The following is a 24,804-nucleotide window of genomic DNA, read 5'->3' as shown; positions in this document are numbered from 1 at the left end:
GAAGAATTAATATTGTTAAAATGGCCTTACTACCCAAAGCAATATACAGATTCAATGCAATCCCTAACAAATTACTCATGACCTGACATTTTTCACAGAACTAGAACAAATAATCCTAAAATCTATATGGAACCATGAAAGACCCAGAATTGCCAAAGCAATCCTTAGGAAAAAGAACAAAGCTGGAGGCATAACCCTCCCAGACTGCAGACAATACTACAAAGCTACAGTAAGGTGTTGGCACAAAAAACAGACATATGGATCAGTGGAACAGAACAGAGAGCCCCAAAATAAACCCATACACCTACAGTCAATTAATCTTCAACAAAGGAAGCAAGAATATACATCAGAGAAAAGACAGTCTCTTCAGCAAGTGGCATTGGAAAAGCTGGACGGCTGCATGTAAATCAGTGAACTTAGAACACTTCCTCACACCATACACACACACACACCAAACTCAAAATGGCTTAAAGCCTTAAATATAAGACACGATACCATAAAACTCCTAAAAGAGGACATAGGCAAAAAATTCTCCGACATAAATCATAGCAATATTTTCTTAGGTCAGTCTCCCAAAAAAAGAAAAAATAAGTAAATGGGACCTAATCAAATTTATAAGCTTTTGCACAGCAAAGGAAACCATTAAAAAAAATGAAAAGACAACCTACAGAATGGGAGAAAACATGTGCAAACAATGCGACCTACAGGGGATTAACTTCCAAAATACACAAACAGCTCATATAACTCAGTAACAAGAAAAACAATCAAAAAGTAGGCAGAAGACCTACATAGACATTTCTCCTAAGAAGATACACAGATGGCCAATAGGCACATGAAAAGAGGCTCAACATCACTAATTATGAGAGCAATGCAAATCATAACTACCATGAGGTATCACCTCACACTGGTCAGAATGGCCATCGTTAAAAAGTCTACAAATAATAAATGCTGGAGAGGGTGTGGAGAGAAGGGAGCCCTCCTGCACTGTTGGTGGGAATATAAATTGGTGCAACCACTGTGGAGAACAGTAGGGAAGTTTCTTAAAAAACTAAAAATAGAGTTGCCATACGACCCAGCAATCCCACTCCTGGGCAATATACCCAGACAAAACTATAATTCAAAAAGATACATGCACCCAATGTTCATAGCAGCACTATTCCCAATAGCCAAGACATGGAAGCAACCTAAGTGTCCATCGACAGATGAATGGATAAAGAAGATGTGGTACATCTATACAATGGAGCATTACTCAGCCATAAAAAAAGAATGAAATAATTCTTCATTTGCAGCAACATGGATGGACCTAGAAATTATCACACTAAGTGAAGTAAGTCAGACAAAGACAAATACCATATGATAACACTTATATGTGGAATCTAAAATGTGATACAAATAAACTTATTTACAAAACAGAAATAGACTCACAGACATAGAAAACAAATTTATGGTTACCAAAGGAGAAAGTGGGTAGGGATGGATAACTTAGGAGTTCGGGATTAGCAGATACAAACTACTATATATAAAATAGATAAACAACAAGATTCTACTATATAGCACAGGGAACTATATTCAGTATCTTGTAATAAACCATAATGGAAAAGAATACGAAAAAGAGTATTATAGTATCTTGTAATAAGCCATGATGGAAAATAATATATATATATATACATATATCACTTTGCTGTACACCAGAAACTAACATATCATAAATCAACTATACTTCAATTAAAGAAAACTCACAGGAGAATATTGATAACATGAAAAGAATTTGCAGTATGTTAACTGAAGACACCAAACTGTAAAACCGAATGTATGCTCAGAACCCAGTTTTTAAAATAAATGATATACATACACACGTGCTAGAAAAAAAAGAGACAACTGGCTAAAGTCATAGACACTTCTCATGAAAGAGGACACACAGATGACACATTAGCACATGAAAGATGTCCACCACCTTTAGCCATCTAGGAAATGCAAATTACTACAAACGGATGCACTACAGACCTATCAGAATGGCTGAAACGAAAAACAACAACACACCAAGTGCTGGCAAGCGTAGGGGAGAAGGACTGCTTCCAGAAACAGAGACCCGGGCAGTTACCGACTGTCAGAGGGGCGGGACAGAGGAGGTGGGGGGCTACGAAAGGGCAGCCCCAGGGGCTTCCTGCAAAGGGTCCACTGTGTCTCTCAGTATTTCTTCTTTTTTTTAATTTCATTTATTTATTTATTTTTGGCTGTGCTGGGTCTTTTCTGTGCGTGGGCTTTCTCTAGTTGCGGCGAGCGGGGGCCACTCCTCATCGCGGTGTGCGGGCCTCTCACCGCCGCGGCCTCTCCCGTTGTGGAGCACAGGCTCCGGACGCGCAGGCTCAGTGGCCATGGCTCACGGGCCCAGCCGCTCCGCGGCATGTGGGACCTTCCCAGACCAGGGCTCGAACCCGTGTTCCCTGCATCGGCAGGCAGACTCTCAACCACTGCGCCACCAGGGAAGCCCTCAGTATTATCTTTCTTAATACCAGCTGTAATAAGATATAACTCATACACTATAAAATTCACCCATTTCTAGGGTACTTCACTCCTTTCTATGGTCAAACAATACTCCGTCATAGGGATGGACCACTTCTGTTTATCCATCCATTCTGTACTATTCACAGCAGCACGTGAATCTATAATTATCTCAAAATACAAAGTTAAAAAAAAAAAGCAAGGGAAGAGATATGGGAACATACGTATATGTATAGCTGATTCACTTTGTTATAAAGCAGAAACTAACACACCATTGTAAAGCAATTATACCCCAATAAAGATGTTTAAAAAAAAAAAAAAAGCAACTGTGTCGTTTATCAACCTAAAATTCCCGAAATCCTCATTGACTTTAACACCCTACACTAATATTAAATTTAATTAACTACTAACGTTTAGATAGGTGGATAATTTGTAAGTATAGGATCCAAACACTGGTCGGTAAGCCGAGCTTTAACACACACTCTGCTTCCTACGCGTGTTCATCAGATTCCACGTCCACGTTCCTGGCCACTTTAACAAGGTGTGAGAGGCACGTGTGTGTGTTGGGGGGATGCTGACAGCTGTGCTCTGGGTTCGCCTGATGTGCTAAGACGTTTACGTAAGACAAGCAGGTCCCTATCGTGTCCCTCCTATCACCTGCAGCCCTCCTGATCAGGGAGAAATTAGTTACGAGAGTTAAAAGGCGCAACTAATAAAATGGGGCTACTAGCAGCGCGGCTCACACCCAAGCACACCCAAGGGTGTGTTTCCTTATCACGGGGAAAAGAGGCATTCTGCCCTAAAGTGAAATGTCTGGTTGCCCCAGCACGTGAAAGCGGATGGGGAAGATAAAAACTAGGATGGACACAGGGAACACTGTGGGAGGTGCATAGAGAGGAATCTTTATTTCCTTAGGTTTATAATACCTGGACATGACGAGTCTGAAAAGAAGCCGTGAAACGTTAAAATTGGGGCAAAATTTGCTTGTTTTTTTTTTTTTTTTTGGTACGCGGGCCTCTCACTGTTGTGGCCTCTCCCATTGTGGAGCACGGGCTCCGGACGCCCAGGCTCAGCAGCCACGGCTCACGGGCCCAGCCGCTCCGCGGCATGTGGGACCTTCCCAGACCAGGGCTCGAACCCGTGTTCCCTGCATCGGCAGGCAGACTCTCAACCACTGCGCCACCAGGGAAGCCCTTTGCTTGGTTTTGATGGGCTTATTCATAAGACAATTTTTTTAAGGTGCCTATGGGTCCTTTACCGCCAAGCATTATATTTTGTAAAAGAAGAACCTGGTGTCGTGTGAAAACGGTGACCAGTGCTGGTGTGTCGCGTCCGCATCACCGCGGGATGAGGAGACCTGGGTGCTTCACCACCACCCTGACCGCTCATCCGATCGCCCCAGGGTAACCTTCAGTACTTTGCACTAGTCACATCCTTCGTATTTTTTTTTAAATTAACATCCTTCCCTCCCCAAGCAGTTAAGGTTCCTTAGAAAGGCGTTACTGATTTCTAAGATTATTTTGTTAAATGTGTCGTCCCTTGGATCGACGGCCAGCCAGGCTGAAACCATTCAGTGTTCTACTCGATCAAATACCCACGTCTCTTCTGACAACGATGCCGATTTCATCTTCCCCAAATCACACCCTGAAATAAAGAAAGTCGGACCTTACATCTGACTGTTCTCTGTAGTTTCCCAGAGTCAATCATAAATGACTGTTTTCAGCTGATGAATTGGGGAATGCTGGATCTGATGTCCTGCGATTCTCAACTCCACGGGAAGAACTGCCCAGGAAGAGGCGTCAAGTCCAGAGCCAGCCTTCCCGGGCTCAGCTTGGCCCATCCAGTGCCGTCCATGGGAACAGAATCCTCACGTGTTCCCTTCCAGGAGCTCCACGCTGGCCTCCACCCTCACCGTCCATTTATGCTCTTAACGCTGGGAAACAGCAAGCAAACCCTCATGCTACGGTTCTGCCTGATGCCCCTGCAGGATGTCCCTGCCTCCAGGCTGGCACTGCTCGCTGCCCTGTGAAAGAAGCCGATCCCATCTGGTCATCCACAGGCGGCTTCTGCTCCCTGGAAGCTGCAGGCCAGAAGGGGGCTGTCCACAAAGAGGGACGTACTTGCCCACGTGCGCATCTCCCGAGGAGGCGCCCCGCGTGGGCTCGCCCTTAGACGGCTCCTACCCGACTACGGCAGGGGGCCAGGTCTCCAGATGTCTTTAGGTCCACGAAGTGATGGGCTGCTGCCCAAGGTCCATGCTGACCGCAACGACCAAGACCTAACTGTGGGGCTGGTCTTGAAATATTGAGGAAGAAAACCCTCCTCTTCCATCCCAATGCAGCTCGAGCCCTCCAGGCGGCAGATTCACTTCTGCAAACTACACAAAACGTTCTGTACACTGTGTGCCTTCTCCCCAAGGCCTCAGAATTCAGAAACAAATACTTTTCCGGAGTCTCTTTCCCTTTCATGGCAATGTAGCCATCTGCAGCAGTTCCATGGGAATCTGGTCTCTTTTACTCCCTGACGGAGCTGGACAAGCTGATCCTGAAGCCGGGGCCACCGCTGGCAACACGCGTGGGCTCCCAGGCTCTGGGGGGAGACCGGTAAGAGCAAAAACCCACCTCTGCAGTGAGCGAGCTTCTTGAAGATGGACGTGAGCCTCCCTGTGAAATGCAGAGAAACTGACCAGCTCTAGCAGCTCCCCCGTGCCGCACAGCTCCGGTGCTGTCCTCCCCAGGGTGCCCTCTTCCCATGGCGTGTGATGAATCAGAACACAAAACCCGCTTCTAAAAACTGTACTTGGAAATTACGATCACAGAGGGATGCTGAATGATTATCAAAAACTTGGAAATATGGTAAAGGGTGACTGTGCCCTTTCCATGTCACAGGAGGGACTGGCCAACGAGGCCACCGAGACTGTTTCATTCTCCAGGGGACTGTAGGTACCTCTGCCTGGTTTGCTCTCTGATATTGATTATGTCCCAGACGCTGTGACCTGCTAACTCTTAAACAAGGCTGTGCCCAGAAGAGATGCAAGTGATGATTTCTGCCCAGGAGCAAAGAGCGTTGCCCAAGGGGGCTGGTGCTCCTGCCTGGGGGACACCCAGCAATCGTGTAACTAACTGAACAGTCTGAGTGCAACGTTCTTTCTTCAGTGGCTATAAATACACTCAGTTCCTCAAATGCTCTTTGATCGAGCTTTCCCGCTCAGACCATGAAATATTACTCAGCCTTAAAAAGGAAGGGAATTCTGACATGGGTACGACAAGGATGACCTGGAGAACATCGTGTCCAGTGAAATAAGCCGGTCTCCAGAAGACAAATCCTGTGGCATTCCACCCACGGGAGGATCTAGAGAAGTCAGCTTCATGGAGACAGTGGGGGCCAGGGGCTGGAGAAGAGGAGGGGCAGTGCGAGTTTTGTGGGGACAGAGCTTCAGTTTGAGAAGATGGGAAAATTCTGGAGAGGGATGTGGTGATGGTTGCACAACGATATGAATGTACTTAATGCCACACTGAACTATACACTTAAAAATGGTTCAGATGGGGGCTTCCCTGGTGGCGCAGTGGTTAAGAGCCCGCCTGCCAATGCAGGGGACACGGGTTTGAGCCCTGGTCCGGGAAGATCCCACATGCTGCGGAGCAGCTAAGCCCGTGCGCCACAACTACTGAGCCTGCGCTCTAGAGCCCACGAGCCACAACTACTGAAGCCTGAGAGCCACAACTAGTGAAGCCCACATGCCTAGAGCCTGCGCTCTGCAACAAGAGAAGCCACCGCAATGAGAAGCACGCGCACCGCGACGAAGAGTAGCCCCCGCTCGCTGCAACCGGAGAAAGCCCGGGCACAGCAACGAAGATCCAACGCAGCCAAAAATAAATTAAGAAAAAAAATACATCAAACTGTGCGCTTGAGATCTTTGCCCTTTTCTGTAGGCTACACGGCCAAGTGTGCTTAAGATATCCACTTACATGGTAATAAAAGGTAGGCGGAAGCAGTGTGAGAACTGAACAATGAATTTAAATATTAGTTTGTACTTCGTTTCACAAAGGTGTGCTTTTTATTTATTTTTTATTTATTTATTTATTTTGTTGCTGTTGTTGTTGCGGGACGCGGGCCTCTCACTGCTGTGGCCTCTCCCGTTGCGGAGCACAGGCTCCGGACGCGCAGGCTCAGCGGCCATGGCTCACGGGCCCAGCCGCTCCGCGGCACGTGGGATCTTCCCGGACCGGGGCACGAACCCGTGTCCCCTGCGTCGGCAGGCGGACTCCCAACCACTGCGCCACCAGGGGAGCCCTATTAATAGTTTTTTGATCATAAAATTTTCAGTGCTGCATATAAAAAAATCCATGCACAAGTTTTTAAAAATACAGTGTCGGGGGCACAGGGGGCAATGCCTACCCACAGACACTGTGTCCACAGGCCCAAGGCCCAGGCATGTGCCCCACCCTGTGGTGGGGCAGCCCGGGTCTCCCCAGGACCCTCACTCCCCTAAGCCCTGAATCCAGAAAACCTCAGGTCCTTTGACCTCAGAATCCAGTTTCCTTGAGAAGAGCAGACATGTGTGTGGGGCGGGGCGGGGGAGGGGAGGCTCCCTAAATAATCCCAGGGCTGGTTTCAATGGCCTAAATTCCCAGGTCCTGTGTCCTCTTTTAATTCAAGTTCAGAATAAATGCCATTACCCCATTTTACAGATTGGGAAACTGAGGCTCTGGGTGGGGCAGGAACTTGCTCACTGGCCTGAGAACTGGAGCCTGGATCTTGAGAGTAGACATGAGACCTCTTCATCCACAGACAGGACTCAGGACAAAATGCTCCTGGGCCAAAAGCAGACACCAGAGAGAGGAGGACGAAGGCCCTGGGCGTTGGCCACAAGGGCTGAGCAAAGCCCAGAGGAAAGAGCCACCACGGTGGGTGGGGTAGGTGGGGTCACGGGTCCTCAGGGCCACAGCACAGTCCCCTGCCTGGTTTCCTCTGCCTCATCCGGGGCCCCTGCGAGCGTCAGGGGAGCTGCAGAGGAGGCTGGGGGTGAGCGCTCGTGAGAACCACCTGCCCGGGAGGCCTGGAGAGCCGGGTGCCACCCTCGCCAGCAGCCGGCACTGTCACTGCACACTGCAGCCGCCGTTGCACCCCTGCGATTCCCTAACGGTTCCCCTGGGAGCACCGAAGGTAAATATGTTAATTTGACTTCAATCATGGCTTTTTAAAACAAAGTGCACACTATCCTAATTTAGGGCACAGAACCTGAAAACTACTCATGCGTGTGCCTGAGCCTCCCATCCCGGGCGAGGGGGACCCCGAACGTGAGGGGGCCGAGGGGGCAGGGGGCCCAGAGGGAGGCCCACCCGCCAGATCCCCAAAGGCGAGCCGCAGCGGGGGCCTGAGCCTTGGTGGCATCAGCCGGGGTGCCGCCCCTCAGCTTCCAGGCAGAGGACGCTCCCTACCAGCAAGAGGCCCGACGGCCAGGGCCGGGCCGGTGGAGCAGGGTCTGCAGACCCCGGGCTGCCCAGGACCCCTGGGAGGGCCTAGCTCCCTGGTTCCTCAGCCCGTGACCACATCAAGGCACAGCCTGGAAGCGGGACCCCAGGCCCGCCCACCTCACCTCCGTCTCCAGCCTTGTGGGCTCTACAGCGGCCCGCAGGTCAGCCCACCGAGCGGGGTCTTAGACAGTGTTGTTAAGGTCATGGTCAGTGCAGAAGTGGCCCGGCCCAGACTGCACGGAATCAGCTGACAAAGGACACTGGTGCCCTTGCTCGTAGTTTTCAGGGGGTGGCGCAGGTGGGGGCTCTCCTCTCCAAGCACCCGGGAGGGGGTGCCCTCCAATACCCCAAAGCAGAAAGGGCCCGGGGAGAGGACGGCAGCCAGACGCCTGAGCCAGGAGGCCTGTGGGCGGCACAGACTCTCCAGCAGCCCCGGGACCCGCCAAGCACCCTACACACCTGGGGTGTCACATGTTTCCAGACGGTGCACTTTGGGGTGAGGGGGCTGGAAGGCAGTGAGAGAAACAGACCAGTTCCCAGCACTAGTGTTAAGACGACTTTAAGGATAAGTAACCACACCTGTGCTGTTCATCACCATGACGACAGCACTTCCGGGCCCTCCCGGCACCCGAGGTCCCACTGGTCCCTCTCCGTCACAAGCAGCTGTGACTGTGGCCCCAGGAAGGCCCCGTCTCCACGTGGGCCTGGGCAGGAGCCAGTGCCCTGCTTCTCCAGCTGCATGGGGGCAGCGGGGCTGGCCTGGGGGCCAGCAGCCCCTCCAGGAGGCACGGGGACGAAGGGAGGTGCTGGAAGAGGCTGACCTAGAAACACTGCAGCCCGGGGTCACGGGTCTCCAATAGTCTCGGGGAAAAGAAACAGTCTGTTCACACGTGTTCGTATGTTCTGGAACCAACGAGGGACACAGGAAAGAGTTCCCTAGAAGAGAGACCAAATCAAACTCAGAACTGGGATGGCCACCTCGGGACCCACCAGGCTCCCAGGCCGCTGGAAACCCAGAGGGAAGGGTGGCCGGGGGGGATGCAGGCCGGCCAGCTCCCAAGGGACTACCTTGGCCCACCTTGTTAACCAACGCCCTGCAAGCATCACTCCCCTGGCCGCCCGGACCAGCCGAGGCCAGGGCAACAGGCCAGCACCAGCCCTTCGTCCTGCCCAGGCCGGGCAAGTGCTCCCCCCACTACAAGCCGTCGGGAAGGCGGTGCCGGGCACCCGCGTCCACCGCGGCTATAACAAATTCCCTCGTGAGGTTTCTTGGAAATCAGTGGCTGCAATGTAATCACAGCTGCCGGGACTCGGAACGAGCCCGCTCGGGGGCTCTGTGCAGTTAAAGTTATTACGAAAGCTCAGTTAAGAAACACTGAGGAAGGGCTTTCCTGGTGGCGCAGTGGTTGAGAATCTGCCTGCCAATGCAGGGGACACGGGTTCGAGCCCTGGTCTGGGAAGATCCCACATGCCGTGGAGCAACTAGGCCCGTGAGCCACGACTACTGTGCCTGCGCGTCTGGAGCCTGTGTTTCCGCAACAAGAGAGGCCGCGATAGTGAGAGACCCACGCACTGCGATTTAGAGTGGCCCCCGCTTGCCACAACTAGAGAAAGCCCTCGCACAGAAACGAAGACCCAACACAGTCAAAAATAAATAAATAAAAATTTAAAAAAAAGAAACACTGAGGAAGAACTGAAACCTTCAGGAATACCCGAGAGCCAGGGGAGGGGCGACCCCTCACCCCCACCTCACCCAAGACGAGGACACGCTGCCCCTTCCTGCTGGTCCCTCGTGTGGCCATCCTCACCCAGGGTCAGTCTGTCCTGACCCAGCTCCGTCCACCCGGATGCACCTGGCCCAGGTAGCCGCTGCCACCCGGGGGCTCCGGCTGTCTTTGCCCCACCACAGCCCACCAGGGCAGCACCCTGGAACCCCAAGAAACCCACAAGTGGGCACAGCTATCACCACCCCCGGCTCTGCTCTGTGACTCACCCCTCAGGCCCTTGTTTCCTCACATGACATGAGCGGGCACAAGACGCTCTCCAAGACGCTCGGCCCTGGCGTGGCCTGACGGCAGCTCTGGGCCAGCTCACCATCGAGGCAAGACCATGACCGCCTGGGATTCCCCGCAGAGGGCGGGGCCGGGGGGGTCTGATGAAAGGGAGCAGCCAGCGGGGCCATCCCAAGCCTCCACCTTGTGGCCTCGTGCCCGTGGCTAGACCTGCCTTCTCCCCGGTGCCCGTGGGGTGCCCTCACCCAAAAGGCCTGGGGCAGGGCCCTCGGAGTCACGCCGAGCGACACATAGAGGAGCCAAGCTGAGGCCTCGTGGGTGCTGCGGAGCAAGGCCCCCCAGGCAGTGCCTCCCCTTCCGGCACAAAACCCCACTCCCGGAGTCCCCGGTGGGAGGAAGGCCGGGCCCTGCCCACACGCCTAGAGACAGGCCAGCGGGTGGAGGGGTCCCGGACCGCTATGCCCAACACCCGTCAGCGGCCAGCCGGCCACCGCAGAGCCCTGGTCCCACCATCCTCGTGCAGGTGAGGCCGGCTCGCAGGCAGAGCGGTCCCACCGGCCACTCCCAACCTGCAGGTGTTTCCTCCTGTCCTTCTCCCCGCAAGGAAAAACAGACACGTTTGCCAGAAGCAGCCGATCTGATCTTGCTAACTGTACCCTCACATACGGACCACTTCTGACCAGGGTTTCATGCCGACTGCCTCGACCCTGTCAAACCCTGGAGCCAGAGGGCTGATCCCGTGAGTTCTGAGGCTGCGAAACTCCTACCATCCCTAACTCCTACTCCATGAGACATGCACGCTGACATGAAAGTCATCAGACCAACCCCCCCCCCCACGCCCTCTTTCCGATGGAGAACTCCATGCGGGCAAACAGCCTTTCTGGCGCTGGACTGGACACCTCACAACCCTCTGAGCTGCAGAAGTGGGGCCATCCCACCAGACAGGAGGCCTGGGCGCTCCAGCCATCCCCAAGAGAGCGGAGCCAGTGGCCAAACAGCCCGGCTGGGCGTTCTAGAGGACCTGCACAGGAGGTCAGAGGGCGGGGGGCCCAGCCTGAGATCAGGAGACACGGGGACAGTACGGCAGCTCCTTCCAAGACTGGAGAGGGGGCAGCAGCCATGGAGAAAAGGGAACAGGGGCAGGTAGACACTTTGGCCTTCGCCCCTCCGCTGGGGTGAATAGGGTTCCCCAAATCCATGTCCACCTGGAACCTCAGAACGTGACCATAAGTACACCAAGTTCTCTGCAGGAGCAATTGGTTAAGATGAGGTCTCAGAGGATTTAGGGCGGGCCCTGAAGCCAACGACTGGTGTCCTGAGAAGAGGGAAACCTGGACACAGGAGAAGCCGTGCGGCCGGGGGCTGGGAGAGGCGGGAGGGAGCTCGGCCCTGCGATGCCTTGACGGGGGGCTCTGGCCTCGGAACGGGGGAGCGTACACCTCTGCTGGTTCAGTCGGCCCAGTTGGCAGGGCTGTGTCTCAGAGTCCTAGGAAACTGACAACCCCCGGCCTGCTGACGCCGACCTTGACCCGGGATCTGAGGGAACAGGGACCTGCTGGTTTCGGACAGACCTGATCAGACTCAGACAACACCTGCCAAGTACCAGGATGGCCCCAGTGTGGCCCCGGGTCGGGAGATGGAGGACACACGGGAAACGGTGCTAGGGAAGCCGCTTCTCCCGAACCCCCGCTCCTCCCCAGGGCTCATCGTGGGCAGGAGGGGGCCAGGCCTGGGTACACCTCCTACTTCATCCTCGCAGAGCCCCACAGCCCAGAGGAAGAGTGGGCCGGGGGCCAGGGGCTGTGACAGCAGCAGCCCAGAGCCCAGCTCAGAGCTTCTCCACGGGGGACACTGGAGGGACGTGGCCACTGACAGCCAGGACGGGACCCGCCTTTCTGGGAGCAGCCGGTGCTGATGAGACCCGACACCCCTCGCCACTCAAGAGCCTCCCGTTCCAGGGCCAAACACCCAACTCCCCCCCCCACAGGGTCCTGTGCAGCCCGCCGCTCACCCCTGCCCCGCACCCCGTGTCCTGCCCTGCCCCCACACACGACCCTGGCCGCGACCCCCACGCTGGGGTTGCTTTATAGACACACACGCCAGACAGATTCCCCCAAGTGGCTGGACAAAACCCCCACGGGCCACCGCCAGCGGCAGGACAGGGGCACGGCCGCAGCGCCGCTGTCCGAGACGCGCCCAGACCGGGGGCCTTCTGCAAAACTGGCCCGGGCTCTGGGGGCAAGGTCACGAGAGCCAGGGAAAGACCTCGGATCCTGCAGCGGCTGAAGAAGCCTAAGAGACACAACGAGACTTGGATAGACACGAGCACACCCGTGTTCACACAGCGCCACTCACAACAGCCAACCGTGGAAACAGCCACGTGTCCTCGGACAGAGGAAGGATACACCCAACAGGGTCCATCCACGCGGTGGACTAAACTCAGCCTTAAAAAGGAAGGAGATCCTGACACAGGCCACAGCAGGGACGAGCCTCACAGACATCATGCTGACCAAAGGCCAGACGCAGAGGACAAATCCTGTGTGATGCCACCCGTGTGCGGCCCTAGAGGAGTCAAACCCACAGAGACACACAGTGGACGGCGGGGCCTGGGGCTGGCGGGGGGGAGGGGAGCGAGTGTTTAATGGGGACAGAGTGTCAGTTTGGGAAGATGAAAGAGTCCTGGAGACGGATGTGGTGACGGTTGCACAACAATGTGAATGGACTCAATGCCCCTGAACTGTGTGCTGGAAAGTGGCTAAGATGGTAGGTTTTACGTGCAAGTAACTAGAATGTTTTTTAATTAAAATTTTAAAAGCAGACCTGACAGGTGCCTGGGACAGGAACTCCACAGTGACCCTCTGGCTGTACAGGGCCCAGGCATGGGAGCCACTGGGGCCGTCCGGTGACCGCTGGAGCTGCGGTGAGGCGGGCAGCGGGCAGCCCTCGTTTCAGTGGGTCACCCGGCAATAAGGGGCCGCTACTCTCAAACGGTCTGGAAGAAGTTCTGTGTTCGGTACGCGCAGTTTCTCTGTAAGTTTAAAATTGTGCATCTTTTAACCCTTTCCTCAGGCATCAGAACTAGCGTCCCCAGCCGCCAGCACTGGGCAGAGGGTAGGGGCACCTCCACCACACTCAAGACCTGTGACGGTGACAGCGGGGCCAGGAGGCTGGAGGAAGCCACGTCACCGTGCCCCCACCCCGGAGAAGGGGTGCCTAGTCCTGGGTAACGCCCACCCCCTGGGGTCCACCCCAAGTCCTGGCCAGACGTCCTGAAAACCCTCAGAAACGAGTCTCTGAACGTGGCGGGGACCCCCCTTCTGAGCTTGAGCACTGAGCAGCAAATCACGTCGCCTGTCCTCCCAGGAGAGAAGCCCCATGATGCCAGGCAGCGGGGGGGGGGACAGAGGAGCCCCCCAAGCAGAGCTGGGGGCCAACTCCCAAGGAGGCCTGGTGGGGGGACTTCCCACTTTCCCTGGGTTACCGAGAATGTGAAGAAAGGCCCAGCGCAAAACTGCACGGCAGCCTCCCAGGCCCTCAGGCCCTCGCCCGGCCGGGCGGTCACCTGCACTGGGGCCACACTGGGGCCGCTGGGCTGGCAGAGCCGCGCGGGAAGAGGAGTGCGGGGCACCCGAGGACCCAGCTCCTCCTCCAGGAGAGACCCTGAGGCCCATACCATGAGCCCCCTGCCAACGCGCCCCCTCTCAGCCCCGCCACAGCTGCCTGAGGTCTCGGTCCGGGAATGGCAGGGCCCCCGAGGTCTAGAGGCACAACGCCTGGGTGTCCTGCCTCACCGCCTGGACGCCGTGGCCTCCTCCAGACCCGTCCTGGGCACCCACCTCCTCCCGAGGCATCTCCGCTCTTACTTTCTCTTTGCCTCCATTTCTTGGCCATTTCTTCTCACGTCATGCCCTTATTTTTCTTCTGCGGGACGGAAGAGACACGGGGAGGAAGGACTTGGAGGGCCGCGGTGGCCCCAGTCTGCGCTGCAGTTTGGGGTCCAGCCCCAAGGACTCCGCTGAGACCCACCTCCCTCTCCTTTCCAGGCTGCTTCCCGGGACAAGGATGGGCCGCTAAACTGGGTTATGACAATTAACACAAATTCTGCCTCCTGTCCCCAAACTTATGTAACCGCAGACACTCTTGTCTCAGGAAAATCCTCCTCTGTCGGTGGCCCCATTTCCCGCCCTCGACCCCGGCTTAGCTCCTGAGCCAAAGGTCCTTCCAGAACTCCCAGCCTGCGCTGGCCCTTTATGCCCGCGGTCCAGGCGCTCGTCGGGCAGTGGCTACTGTCCATACGTCTGGCTGTCCACCCTCCTGGGCAAGCACTGGGTGGAGCCAGACGGCCAGCAAGGCCGCCCCTACTTCTGAGACGGCCCCTCCCCTCCAGGCACTAAAGGGTTTCTGCGCCCACCTGGCCACACCGGGTTGACTAGGGTCCCCCCAGAATTCATGCCCATCTGGAACCTCAGAATGTGACCTTATTTGCAAACAGGGTCTTTGCAGACGTAATTAGTTAAGATCTTGAGATGGGAGTGATGTGTCTACAGGCCAAGGAACGTCAAGGATCGCCGGCACCGCCAGACGCTGGAAGAGGCCAGGATTCTCCCCTACAGCCTCCAGACGGAGCCAGCCCTGCCCACACGTGGATTCTGGACCTCTGGCCTCTAGACTGTGAGAGAGTAAATTTCTGTTGCTTTAAGCCCCCAGGTTTATGGTCATTTGTTACCCAACCCCAGGAAACTGATCTCACCCCCGCCCCCGTTACATGCCAGGGCGACTGCAAGGCTCACGCCCCTTCCAGCCAGTCCTCTCCACCAGCAAACAAACATCGCTGCCCTCCTGGAGCTGAAGGACCCCACGGGGAACCCCCAGAGCAGTGTTCACAAAATAGGGGGGATGCACCACCCTTGGTAAGGGAGGGAGCCACCTTCAGACTCGAGGAGGGGGCAGGTGTGAGCGGGCAGTCAGGGCCCCACGCCAATCCCACCACCGCTTTCCCACGCGTCTGCCGGGCCCGACATCGCGGCAACACTCACTCAACAGGTAGCACAGGGACCACTGGCGAGCCTGGGGGACGCGAGCCTCCAGCCCCTACCCTGCCCGGAAGCCTCCACTGGGTCCATCCTGCCCCAAGGCTCCCCGTGTCCCCCCCCCACCTCCTCCCAACGCAGACAAGGGGCGAGGGATGGTGTGGAGGAAGGGGACAGACTCGGCCCAGTGTCCTGAGACACGGCCAGGAACCGACGATGGCTGATGGGCCGGCCACGCAGGGGTGTGGCCCCGGAGGGACCCGCCCGTGCCGCACACCCCACGCACATCCCCATCCCGGCAGAAGGTTTCCCGGAGAAGCCAGCGGGCAATTTGCATAATATTCTTTGCAAGTTAATATCAGCCTCTGATAATGATCTCGGCATAGCTGGAGCGCTGAGGCGGCTGTTACAACACTAAGTAATCATATTTTAAATTATGTTTCCCTTTATAGAAAGGTGTTGCAAAAACACACAGACATGAAATCTGTTGCAGCCCCCTGCCAACCACCTGACCAGCTTCCCAGCGCCACGGCTGTCACTGCAGCACGGGGGCTGGCGAGACCCGGGCCGCCCGGGCCAGCCCCGCGTCCCACACTGCCCGGGCCTCACCCGGGCCAGGGGTGCGTCCCAGCAGGGGCACCGCCCAGATCTGAACCACCACGGGCTCCGGCCACGGTCAAGGGTGAGTCCGTGCAGAGAAGTTAACGGAGCACCTAGGGCTTGCTCTCATCGGGGGTCCCAACTCCCCTGGGGGTAGGTCAGGGGGGCGCTCCCCATCCCCACAGCCCCCAGCCCCTGCCTCGGGCTGGAGACTCCAGTGCCCACGCCACCAGACTTCCAGGCGCGTGTCGTGTGGCGGACGCGGGATCCTGAAAACTCAAAACCATCGGCGCTTCCAGAACTTCCCTGTTGCAGCCCCTTACCCAGCAGCTGGACTCGGGGACCCAGCCCCGGAAGGCGAGCTCATCCTTGACCCCTGCACACCCACAGCCCGACTGCGGCCACGGCACACCCTCCCGCCATGGGTGAGCCGGTCCTGGCATGGACGCAGGTCTGAGCACACGGCCACACTCGGTCCCCCTGGGGGCGCCGCAGGAGCAGGGCTTGCGTGGACGGTCACCCACAGGGATGCAGAGAGGACCGAGGCCAGGACCCGGAGGAGACAGGGGGCCCACGGCCGCCACCAAGGGGAGCCCCTTCTCTCCTTTTCTCTTCATGCAGGAGCGGGGCCCACCACTCAACCTCTATTTTCTTAAAAGCTTTCTTTTTTTTATTAAAAAAAAAAATCCAATTATAGCACAAATCTCTCAGCAGGGGTCAGTGTGGAATAGGAATAACTAAAGTTAATGGACATGACACAGGCAAGATTAATGCCTAAAGGGTTTCAAAAGTTGTATGATGCAGATTTCATTAACATTTTAATTGTAATGTATCTTTTTAATCTTCTCTCACCCTAATGGCTTTACATGGCCAAAAAAACTGCTGACAACAACAAAAAGTATCAATATACAAAATTTCACAAAGGCGCTTAGCAGTGCAATGGAAACTAAATTAAAGGAGCAAAACTATGTTAACACTGTGATTTTTAACAGCACAAAAGTCGGAACGGAGCAGAGGCGGCTGCTTCTCCTTTCTTGGTGCAGAGACTGGGATGGGCGAGTTAGGAAGACACGCAGGTGCCCAGGGCTAGGGTGGGGACCCAGGACAACCCGGGGGCACAGGGAGCAGACTTCCTGCAAAGACCACCGGCAGCGCGGGAACGCCCGGCCCCTTCCCCACTAGCTGGACTCCAGGCAGTGTCCAGGAGGCAGAGGGAGGGAGGCCCTCTTCCAGAAAATGCCGCCCATCTCTGGGGATGGGGAGGGAACATCTACGGGTGTCACCATAATGAAGGGGGCATTTTGTGGGGCAAAGGTTGTGGGTGCAGACGAGCTGGCACCCCGCCCCCAGCCCACAGTGAGGGGCCCTCGGTGGCTACGGCCTCCAACTTTCAAAAATGGCGTCTCAAGACATACACTTGGCCCAGACTACCAAGTATCCAGGAGATTTTTATTTTCAATCAACAAACACTCCTGGAGCACCAAACCTGTGCCTGCTGCTATATCTGATGCTTCGCCCCAAATCGAGGACCTGGGGGCTGGGCCTGATGCTGGGCCTGGGGGCCAGCCAGCCCTGGGCCTGGGACACAGCCCCACAGCCGGCGGCCGGGCTCACTGCTCACCCCAGTGACTATATATGGGCACTTTCAGGCCCCTGCGGTCCCCGCCCCCGGCCCTGCTGCTTCCCAGGCACACAGGCAGACACGGGGCGGGGCTCAGGAGCTCCCGGCCCATCCATGGCCATGTGCCCTCCTGGATGCCAGGGCCCAGGGCCAAGAGGGAGGGGGAAGATTCCTTCAGAGAGACCCAGAGCCAGCCTCTCCTTTCCGTGGGACCAGAGACCAACACCTCAGAGAAAAGTATGCCTCCATCCGCCCTGGAGACCGAGAAGCAGCCTCCCCTTAAAGGGGCATGAACCCCTCACTGGCTCTGGTCCACCTCCAGGGAGGGGGCACCTCCACAGGGCCCCCAGGCGGGGCCTGCTCACCTTGGGCCTCGCAGCAGTAGCATCACGACACACAGGCCAGGGTGGGGCTCAGAGGGGGTACGTTACCCACCCAAGGTCACAAAGCCTTGAGCTGGATGTGACCTGAGAGAGACCTCCGAGGTCCTGCTCCCAAGAGCCTCCTTGCCCGGACCCAGGTCCAGCCAGCGGAAGCTGGGGGCGGGGCAGGCCCCAGAGAGCCGGCGCCGCATCGGATTCCAGCTCCGTTTCTCCTGCTCAGACCGGCTCCCAGGCCCGGGCAGGGGTGAGCGGCCCCCACTGTCCATGTCCTCATGGGGGCTGCGCCACTCTGAGGATGCCAACCACAAAGGCAGCCACCAGGGAGCTCGGCTCCCAAGTTCACGTCCCAAACACCTCTGTGCCTGCCCCACCTGCTGAGACCCTCCCCCACAGGGCGCCTTCTTCCAAAACCTGAACTTTAAATGACAAAGGCCAGAGGCCAGGGCAGAGCAAGGCCAGCTCCCAGCGAGCAGGCAGCTGCAGGTGACAGACACAATGAGGGAGCCGGGGCCAGCCGGGAAGCATACTTTGCAAATGATCTCATCGAGAGCCAGGACTGGTGAGAGCAAGGATTTGCTAAAAGAGAAACAGAGGTCGCCAGGATCCCTGGCTGCTCAGAGGCAGGGTGGGTGGCAGTGGCGCCTCGGGCCTCGGCCTCGCTAAGGGGACTGCTTCCCCCGGCCAGCGGGCTAGGTCCCTGGAGCCCAGGATGGCTGGTGGGGGGGGCTCGGGGGGGCGGGGGGGGATGTAGCCTCCCAGGCACAACCTCGGTGGCTCAGGACACAAGGAAAGAGGGAACGAGGCTGCGGCGGGCAGGGGAGGACACACAGGCTTCACCCAGGGCCACGGCGTGAGGGGGTCGCTCTCATCTCTGAACTGGGGCGAGGACACCAATGAAGATGCTGGCTCTGGTCCTAAATTCCGGCCCCACCTGGAAGTACCCGAGGGCCAGACGGCTCACCTCGGGGAGGACCAAGGGGATGCCCGGGAAAGCGTGCTGAACGCAAATGAGGCGTTCGGAGAGGCCTGGGCAGGGTCTAGAACGCGGACGGGCCGGGCAGCGCTCTCTGCAGACCCGGCAGGCGGGCAGGCAGGCAGTGAGAGGCCCTGAAGCCCCTCACCAGCCCCCAGTCGGACCCCAGCCCCAACCAGACTTTACAAGCTCCTGAAGTGGGGCTGCCCACAGCCAGCAACAGCTCTGGGTCCAGCCAGGGACCGGCGGCCCCTGTCCCTGTGGAGGGAGACACCCCTCCAACTGTACCGAAGACATTGCTCCCCTTCAAAAGACCAGGCCTGAAGGCCAGGTTCCTTGGGCCGGGACACCCCTCGGGGACACCGGCCACGGGAAGGAGCCAGGCCCAGGCCAGCTAACACGATAGATCCTCAGCTGGAAGGCAGCTTGTCTTGTCCCAAGAACGCAGCCCGGGTCAAGTTCCCCAAGTGCGCCTGTTACACGGGGGTCTGCAGGCTCTTGGGAGAAACACGCTGGAGAATCAGGAGCGAAGGGCCGTGATCTGGGCCGCAGTTCCCGCTCAAACGGCTCAGCAGACGTTCCCCACCCTGCCCCCAGCCAGGGCAGCTCATCTCACCCCCCACACCCCAGCAGGACAACAGAACCCAGGGAGGGACCAGGTCGGAGAAGAGCCGGGCGAGACGGGACAGGGTCACCCGGAAGGGGGCAGATTGGCCATGGGCCGCAGGGACAAGACTTGCTTCCCCGGGGTGGAGGGAATGAGGCCTCAGCTGCCTGAGACTCCCAACCCTACAGATGGTGAGTGCAGTGGATGGTACCGGAAGGCCCAGGGCCTGGAGGGAGTCCGTGTCCGGTGCAGCCCATACCTGCCTCTGCATTCCTGGGAGCACAGACCTCAGAGGAAGAGGCGGGGGGTGGAGCCCTGGGAACATCCTTGAAAGGGTCAAAGCCACATTTCTTACTTTCTGTCCCAGGAGGGGTCCCAGGCCCACCCCAGCCCAGGCTGCAAGTCAAGCACGCTGAGCCCTAGAGGCAGAGGTGCCCGAGGAACGTAGGCTGTGAATGTCAGCTCAGCACTTACCATCAGCACCGTCTCTCTTGTATGAATAATGCATCTCACGTTTTCGTTGGAAAACAGAGAGAGGCTTTAAGGGTTCTGTTAAAAGTCACCCACGAGCCCACCTCCCAAAGACAGGCTCTCGAGTGTCCCAGCACATCCAGGACAAAGAACCCAGACGCACTCCGGGCAGCCAGGGTGGCCTGGTGTCCCCGTGTCAGAAAATGCACAAGCTTTTTCTCCTGGTCCAAGATTCTGCAGGAGGCTCGGAACGGCTGCAGAGCAGAGGCCGGCCGAAGCCGGCTCCGACTCAGCGCGGTTTCAGACACCATGTCCGGCGCCCACCCCGCCTGGGTGTGACCACCGAGAACCGATCTCTGCCACTGAGAGGGGACGAGGGATATCCTGTTCTACTGCTGTGCCCCTTCCAGCCAGCTCACCGAAACAGCAGGGGGCCAACCACCCTGGGTCTCCCCCTCCCATCTCCTTCACTCAGGCTCCAGCCAAGGTACCAACAAACGGTGGCTTGTCCCACGGGAGAATGCCAGCGGCCTCCTAGGAGGGATGGACACCACAGAGGGCCACGGGGAGAGGGGGAGGGGGATTGTTGGAAGGTGGAGGGCAGTGCCCGCTGCTTGACCCTTCACCTAACTCCTTGTTTCCTCATCTCTAAAATGGAGCCAACACTTGAAGATACCTCTCCTGGGCTCTGTGCGGGGCTTAGACGACACCGCGCACGGAGTGCTGAGAAGCACCTGCGCCGAGACCAGGAGAACCGCGTCCTTTGTCATCAGGGCAAACTGCGGGGGGCGAGGGGAGAGGGGTCTGTAGCTCAAGAGGGAAGCGGAGGGGAAGGTGGGGGGAGGGGAAGGGGAGACCTGGAGAGAGACCCGGACCAGACCAGACGGGTACAGGGGTGTGCGTGCAGGGTGCTCAGAAGACCAGCTCTACCAGATGGCCAGCCCACGGAGGGTGCTCTCCCCCCGCCCAGCCCCCCACTACACAGGACAGGCTCAGCTAGAACAGACAGCCAGGGGACACATGGCTAGGTGCCCAACAGGTCCCTCCCTCGGACGGCCCAGGAGGGAGGGGCGTGTCCCCGGGGCCGTGTCCCCAGGCCGAGCCCGCGCGGGTTGCCCACCCCAGAGGACTGGGCTCCGTCCGTCCGGTCGGGGGAGACCTAGTGTCCCGAGCGCCCCGAGAAACCCGGCAGGAGAGGAGACGCTCGGAGCCCGGGTCCCCGCTCGGCGGGGCGGGGCGCGGCCCGGCCCGGGCGAGCGCCTCCCCAGGCCCGGACGCCGCCGGCCAGCTCCGCGGGCGGCGCGCGGCGCGAACTTGGGCACTGCGGCAGGCGAGGGCGGGCGCGCCGCGGAGTTCGCGGGAAGTGCGGCGGTGGGACCCGCGGGCGGCGCGAAGTTGGGGTACCTGCGGGCGCCGGCCCGGTCCGGCCTGCAGTAGGAAGTGCTCCGGCGGTCCGGCGCTCCGGCTCACATGGACTTTCTCCGGCCGCGCCCAGCACCGGGCCGCACCGCGGCGGGCGGGGCGCGCGGGGGAGGCGCCGCGGGCCGTTTAAAGGGACAGCGCGCCGGCCGCGCGCGCGCACTCGCCGCCCTGGGGCGCGCCGCCCCGCCGCCAGGTGGGCGCCCTGGGAGGGGCAGGGGCGGGGGGATCCCCGGCCCTGAGGTCCGGGGTTGGTGGGGGTGGGGGGGCGGCCGTTCCGCGCCCCCTCCGTGCGCCCCCTCCGCAAACTCCTGGCGTGCGACTCTGCGCCGGGCACTGAGCCGGGGCCGGACGCGGGAAGGGCAGGGGCGCCGACCCACACCCTCTCGAGGTGTGGAGCCCCCGGTCCTGGGGCGCCTCCTCCCCGCGGCGGCCGCGCTTGCACGGGGCAGGCTCCGGGATGCTGGGCCAAGTGGCGCCGCCGGCTGGAGCGGGTACGCGGCCTCGGCTGCACCGACGCCCCGGAGGCCGGAAAGCGGGGACGTGGGAGCGCCCTTGGGCGAAGCGCGCGTCGCCGGCGCCTCCTGCGCGGATCCCGGTAACTGCGAGCTGCGTAGACGCGGCGGGGTCTGCTTTCAGGCCCGGCGTGATCCGGCCGCGCTGGCCGCTAGTGACTGCCGCCACCCCCCCCAGCCCCCCGCCCCCCGTGGCTCCCGGTTTGCTCGAGGTCACCCTCCTGTGGACAGAGGTGAGGTTTTAAAACAAGTGCGCAGAGATAGAATCAGCCACAAACCCGGAAAGGACCCACAGAAGGCCCCTCAGTCGCCCCACCCTAACCTGAGGCCTGGGGTCAGGACAGGCTGCAGTGGTCCTCCAAGACTAGAGACCTCCTGGCTCCCTCACCCCTACAGGGTCCTGGCAGGAAAATGGGGGTGGCACCAGGACAGTGGTCCTGAGCATAACGTCACCAGGAGGACGGGGTTGATGTGAAGAGCAAGATGCCCCCCCACTCCCCCCCCCCCCCCGCTGAGCACATTCTGGGCCCCTTGGGGGTCAGGGGCTGGGGCTAAAGCCCTGCAGGACAGTTGACCAAGGTCACTCCTACAGTGCTCAGAAGCCTGGTCTAAGTACTTCTGTCCCCAGTCTCATGGTAGGTCCTTGACCTTGGTCGTGGACTGACCCCTGACCCACAACGTGAGGGTCTGCACAGAAAGCTTCCCCCCACCAGCTCATTCCTGCCTTGCCCTCTGGGCGATGGGTATGAACTCTCAAAGACTCCCTGGGCACACCCCCAGAACCCCACTTAGATCTAAGCTTGTCCCAGGTCCCACCCCCCCAGCTCAGCCCATGCCCCAGCCTGCAGGGCAGTCTGACTGTCCTGAGGGACCTCTACCGGTTGCCGGCACAGTCCCGTGGATTGGCGTGTGGTCCCAGCCCAAGAGGTGCACGGAGAGAGTGACAGGTAACGCCACCTGCTCAGCTTGGGGACCAGCTGAGGCCCTGGGCCGGGAGGGAGGCCATGCGTTGGCCTAGGGCAGCTCAGCAGCCCCAAGGTTGCAGCTAGCTACTAAGTGTTATTTAGGATCTCGGGGCCCTGGGAAACCGGGGCTTCTGCCAACACCACCTGTGAGCAGAACATCTAGCTGCTTCCAGGCAAGGGGTCAGGACTCGAGAAGCCCTCCACGAGGCACCAAGGTCCTCCCCTGCCCAGGGCTGGGGTCACCGTGTGGATGGGGTCTAGAGGTGAAGCTGGGCGGGGGTGCTGACTGTTGTACACACTCCCGGAGGGAACACACTCGCCCGGGGGGCTGGTCGCAAATCTGCACGTTCCAGTTGTTTTCCTCTCTTGTATTTTCTTATTAAAGAGATTCTTTCTTCTTTGATGAGGGACGTTTGGAAAGTGTTGATAAGTTTTTAGAAGACAACAGATAACCAGAAACCCGTCCCAAGGATAAGGGGCTTCGGTGCAGTTTCCCTGTGCATGTGTGCGCATGTAAACCACACTTGCACACTTTCAACGCTACCGCTGAATACCTACTAAAATCCAGGCCTGTGCTACACGTTCTGCGTGTTATCTCACTTAATTTTCACAACAGTTCTATAAAGCTGGTTCTCTATTCCTGTTTTACTTACGAGAAGAATGCAGCTTAGGAAGAAAATGCAGCTGGGCTGGGGGTCCCTCACGCCGGGCCCCCCAGCAGGCAGGGTGGGGCGCGGTCCTGCAAAGCCCCCTGCCTCCGCCTGTTGACCCTCAGGACTCTTAGACGGTACAGACGATTCGCCTGGGGCGGCTGGTGTACGGGCCTGGCAGCGGCCCCAGCCCCCTCTTGCGGGATCTGATTAGCACTGCAACCCCCCCGAGATGCCAGCGAGGGTTTTCTCAGCTCGGGGAGGCCTGGCCTGGCCTCTGGTCCTGAGCTTTCGTGGCCTGCAGCTTGAGTTTCCTCCTTTTATCCAGAGAGCGTCAGGCTGGGGAAAGAGGGTAGGCACAAGAGGGAAATCTGCAAACAAACTGCTGAGCAGGGTGTCAGGGGCGGGGGCTGGGGGTGCACTTGGGAGCAAGGGCTGGTCACCTGTCTGTCCTTCCCTGGACGGTGGAAGCGTTTGGTAGCCGGCCAGGTGCTGCTTCGGCAGTCCTGCAGGTGGCCGAGTGCTCAGCGGAGGCCTGTTGGAGCAGCGGCCGGATGGAGCCGGGCTCCTGGGGAGGAGGGACCTGAAGGGACGCCTTCCTCCTCCGGGCTCCCCGTGTCCACACCAGTCAGCTGAGACCGCTGCGCCATGCACCCAGGCTCCGCTCACTCTGCTCTTGTCCTGGGCTCCGTGTCGCACGGGGCGCCCACCCTGGGGGCTGTGGTCATGCAGGGATCCCTGAAATCGAATGCAGACGGGCGGGTCTGCCCCAGTTGGCCTCACCAGTTCTGGGAAGAGGCTGCTTCCTCCACCCAAGGCTCATCTCGAAGACGCATTAAGACCCATGAAACACACCCAGCCCAAGTCTCACTTAGCCAGGCGCTTCCCCGCTGTCCACTTGGGTGGCTGATAGATGTCTCAGTGTGACACGGCTGAACAGACCCTGACTGTGCCCCAAAACTGCCCCCCGACACGCCCTTTGCCTCAGCAAATGACAGCTCTTCCTTCTGGGAGCGCCATCCTTCAGCGGCTCAGGCCAACCTTGGGTTCTCCTCACTTTTCTCACACCCCAGTCCTGACAGCTCTGCCTCAAGGCTGTGTCAGGAATCCTACCACTTCTTACTGCCCCCCGCTGCTACCTTCCTGCTCTGGCCCCCCCCGTTCTCATGTCACTGCAACAGCCCCATAACTGGCCTCCCCGTCTGCCCTCTCTTGCCCCTGCCTGTGTCTGTCACCACATGGCAGCACAGAGATGCTTCTAAACATGTCAGATCATGACCTTCCCCTGCTCAGGTCCCTCGGCGGCCCCCATCTCACTTCTCACTCAGAACGCAAGTCCTTACAGTGGCCGGGACCTGGCTCCACATGCTACACTCACCCCCGCTTGGTCGCTCTCCAGCTCTAGCCCCACTGGTTTCTGCATGGGTCCTCCACATGCTGGCATCCTTCTGCCCCAGGGCCTTTGCACCTGCTGTTCCCACTGCCTATACCTTCTTCCCCCAGTGTCTTTGAGGCTTACCCTATCACTTCTTCTGGGTCTCTGCCCAGATGTCCCTGGACCGTGGGCCTTCCTGACCCT

General features: G+C 58.4%; 1 protein-coding gene across 2 annotated transcripts in view; it reads right to left on the bottom strand.

The window, feature by feature from the left end:
- Window positions 1-21,177, bottom strand: part of NACC2 (NACC family member 2) — a 70,570-nt gene extending 49,393 nt beyond the window's left edge. The window contains exon 1 of one of the 2 annotated variants that reach the window (XM_027104304.1): window positions 21,081-21,177. The gene's annotated coding sequence lies outside the window, so the exon portion shown is untranslated. Of the gene's footprint in view, window positions 1-15,027; window positions 21,043-21,080 lie in introns of those variants that run through there. The other variant, XM_027104305.1, reaches the window with a different exon arrangement.
- Between the last annotated feature and the right edge of the window lie 3,627 nt (window positions 21,178-24,804).

Source organism: Aethalodelphis obliquidens, unplaced genomic scaffold, assembly GCF_003676395.1.
Source record: "Aethalodelphis obliquidens isolate GAN/ISIS:26980383/991018 unplaced genomic scaffold, ASM367639v1 scaffold7, whole genome shotgun sequence".
NCBI classification, from domain to species: Eukaryota; Metazoa; Chordata; class Mammalia; order Artiodactyla; family Delphinidae; genus Aethalodelphis; species Aethalodelphis obliquidens.
The sequence above is the reverse complement of the archived record's forward strand: the minus strand, read 5'-3'. Positions and strand labels throughout refer to the sequence as shown.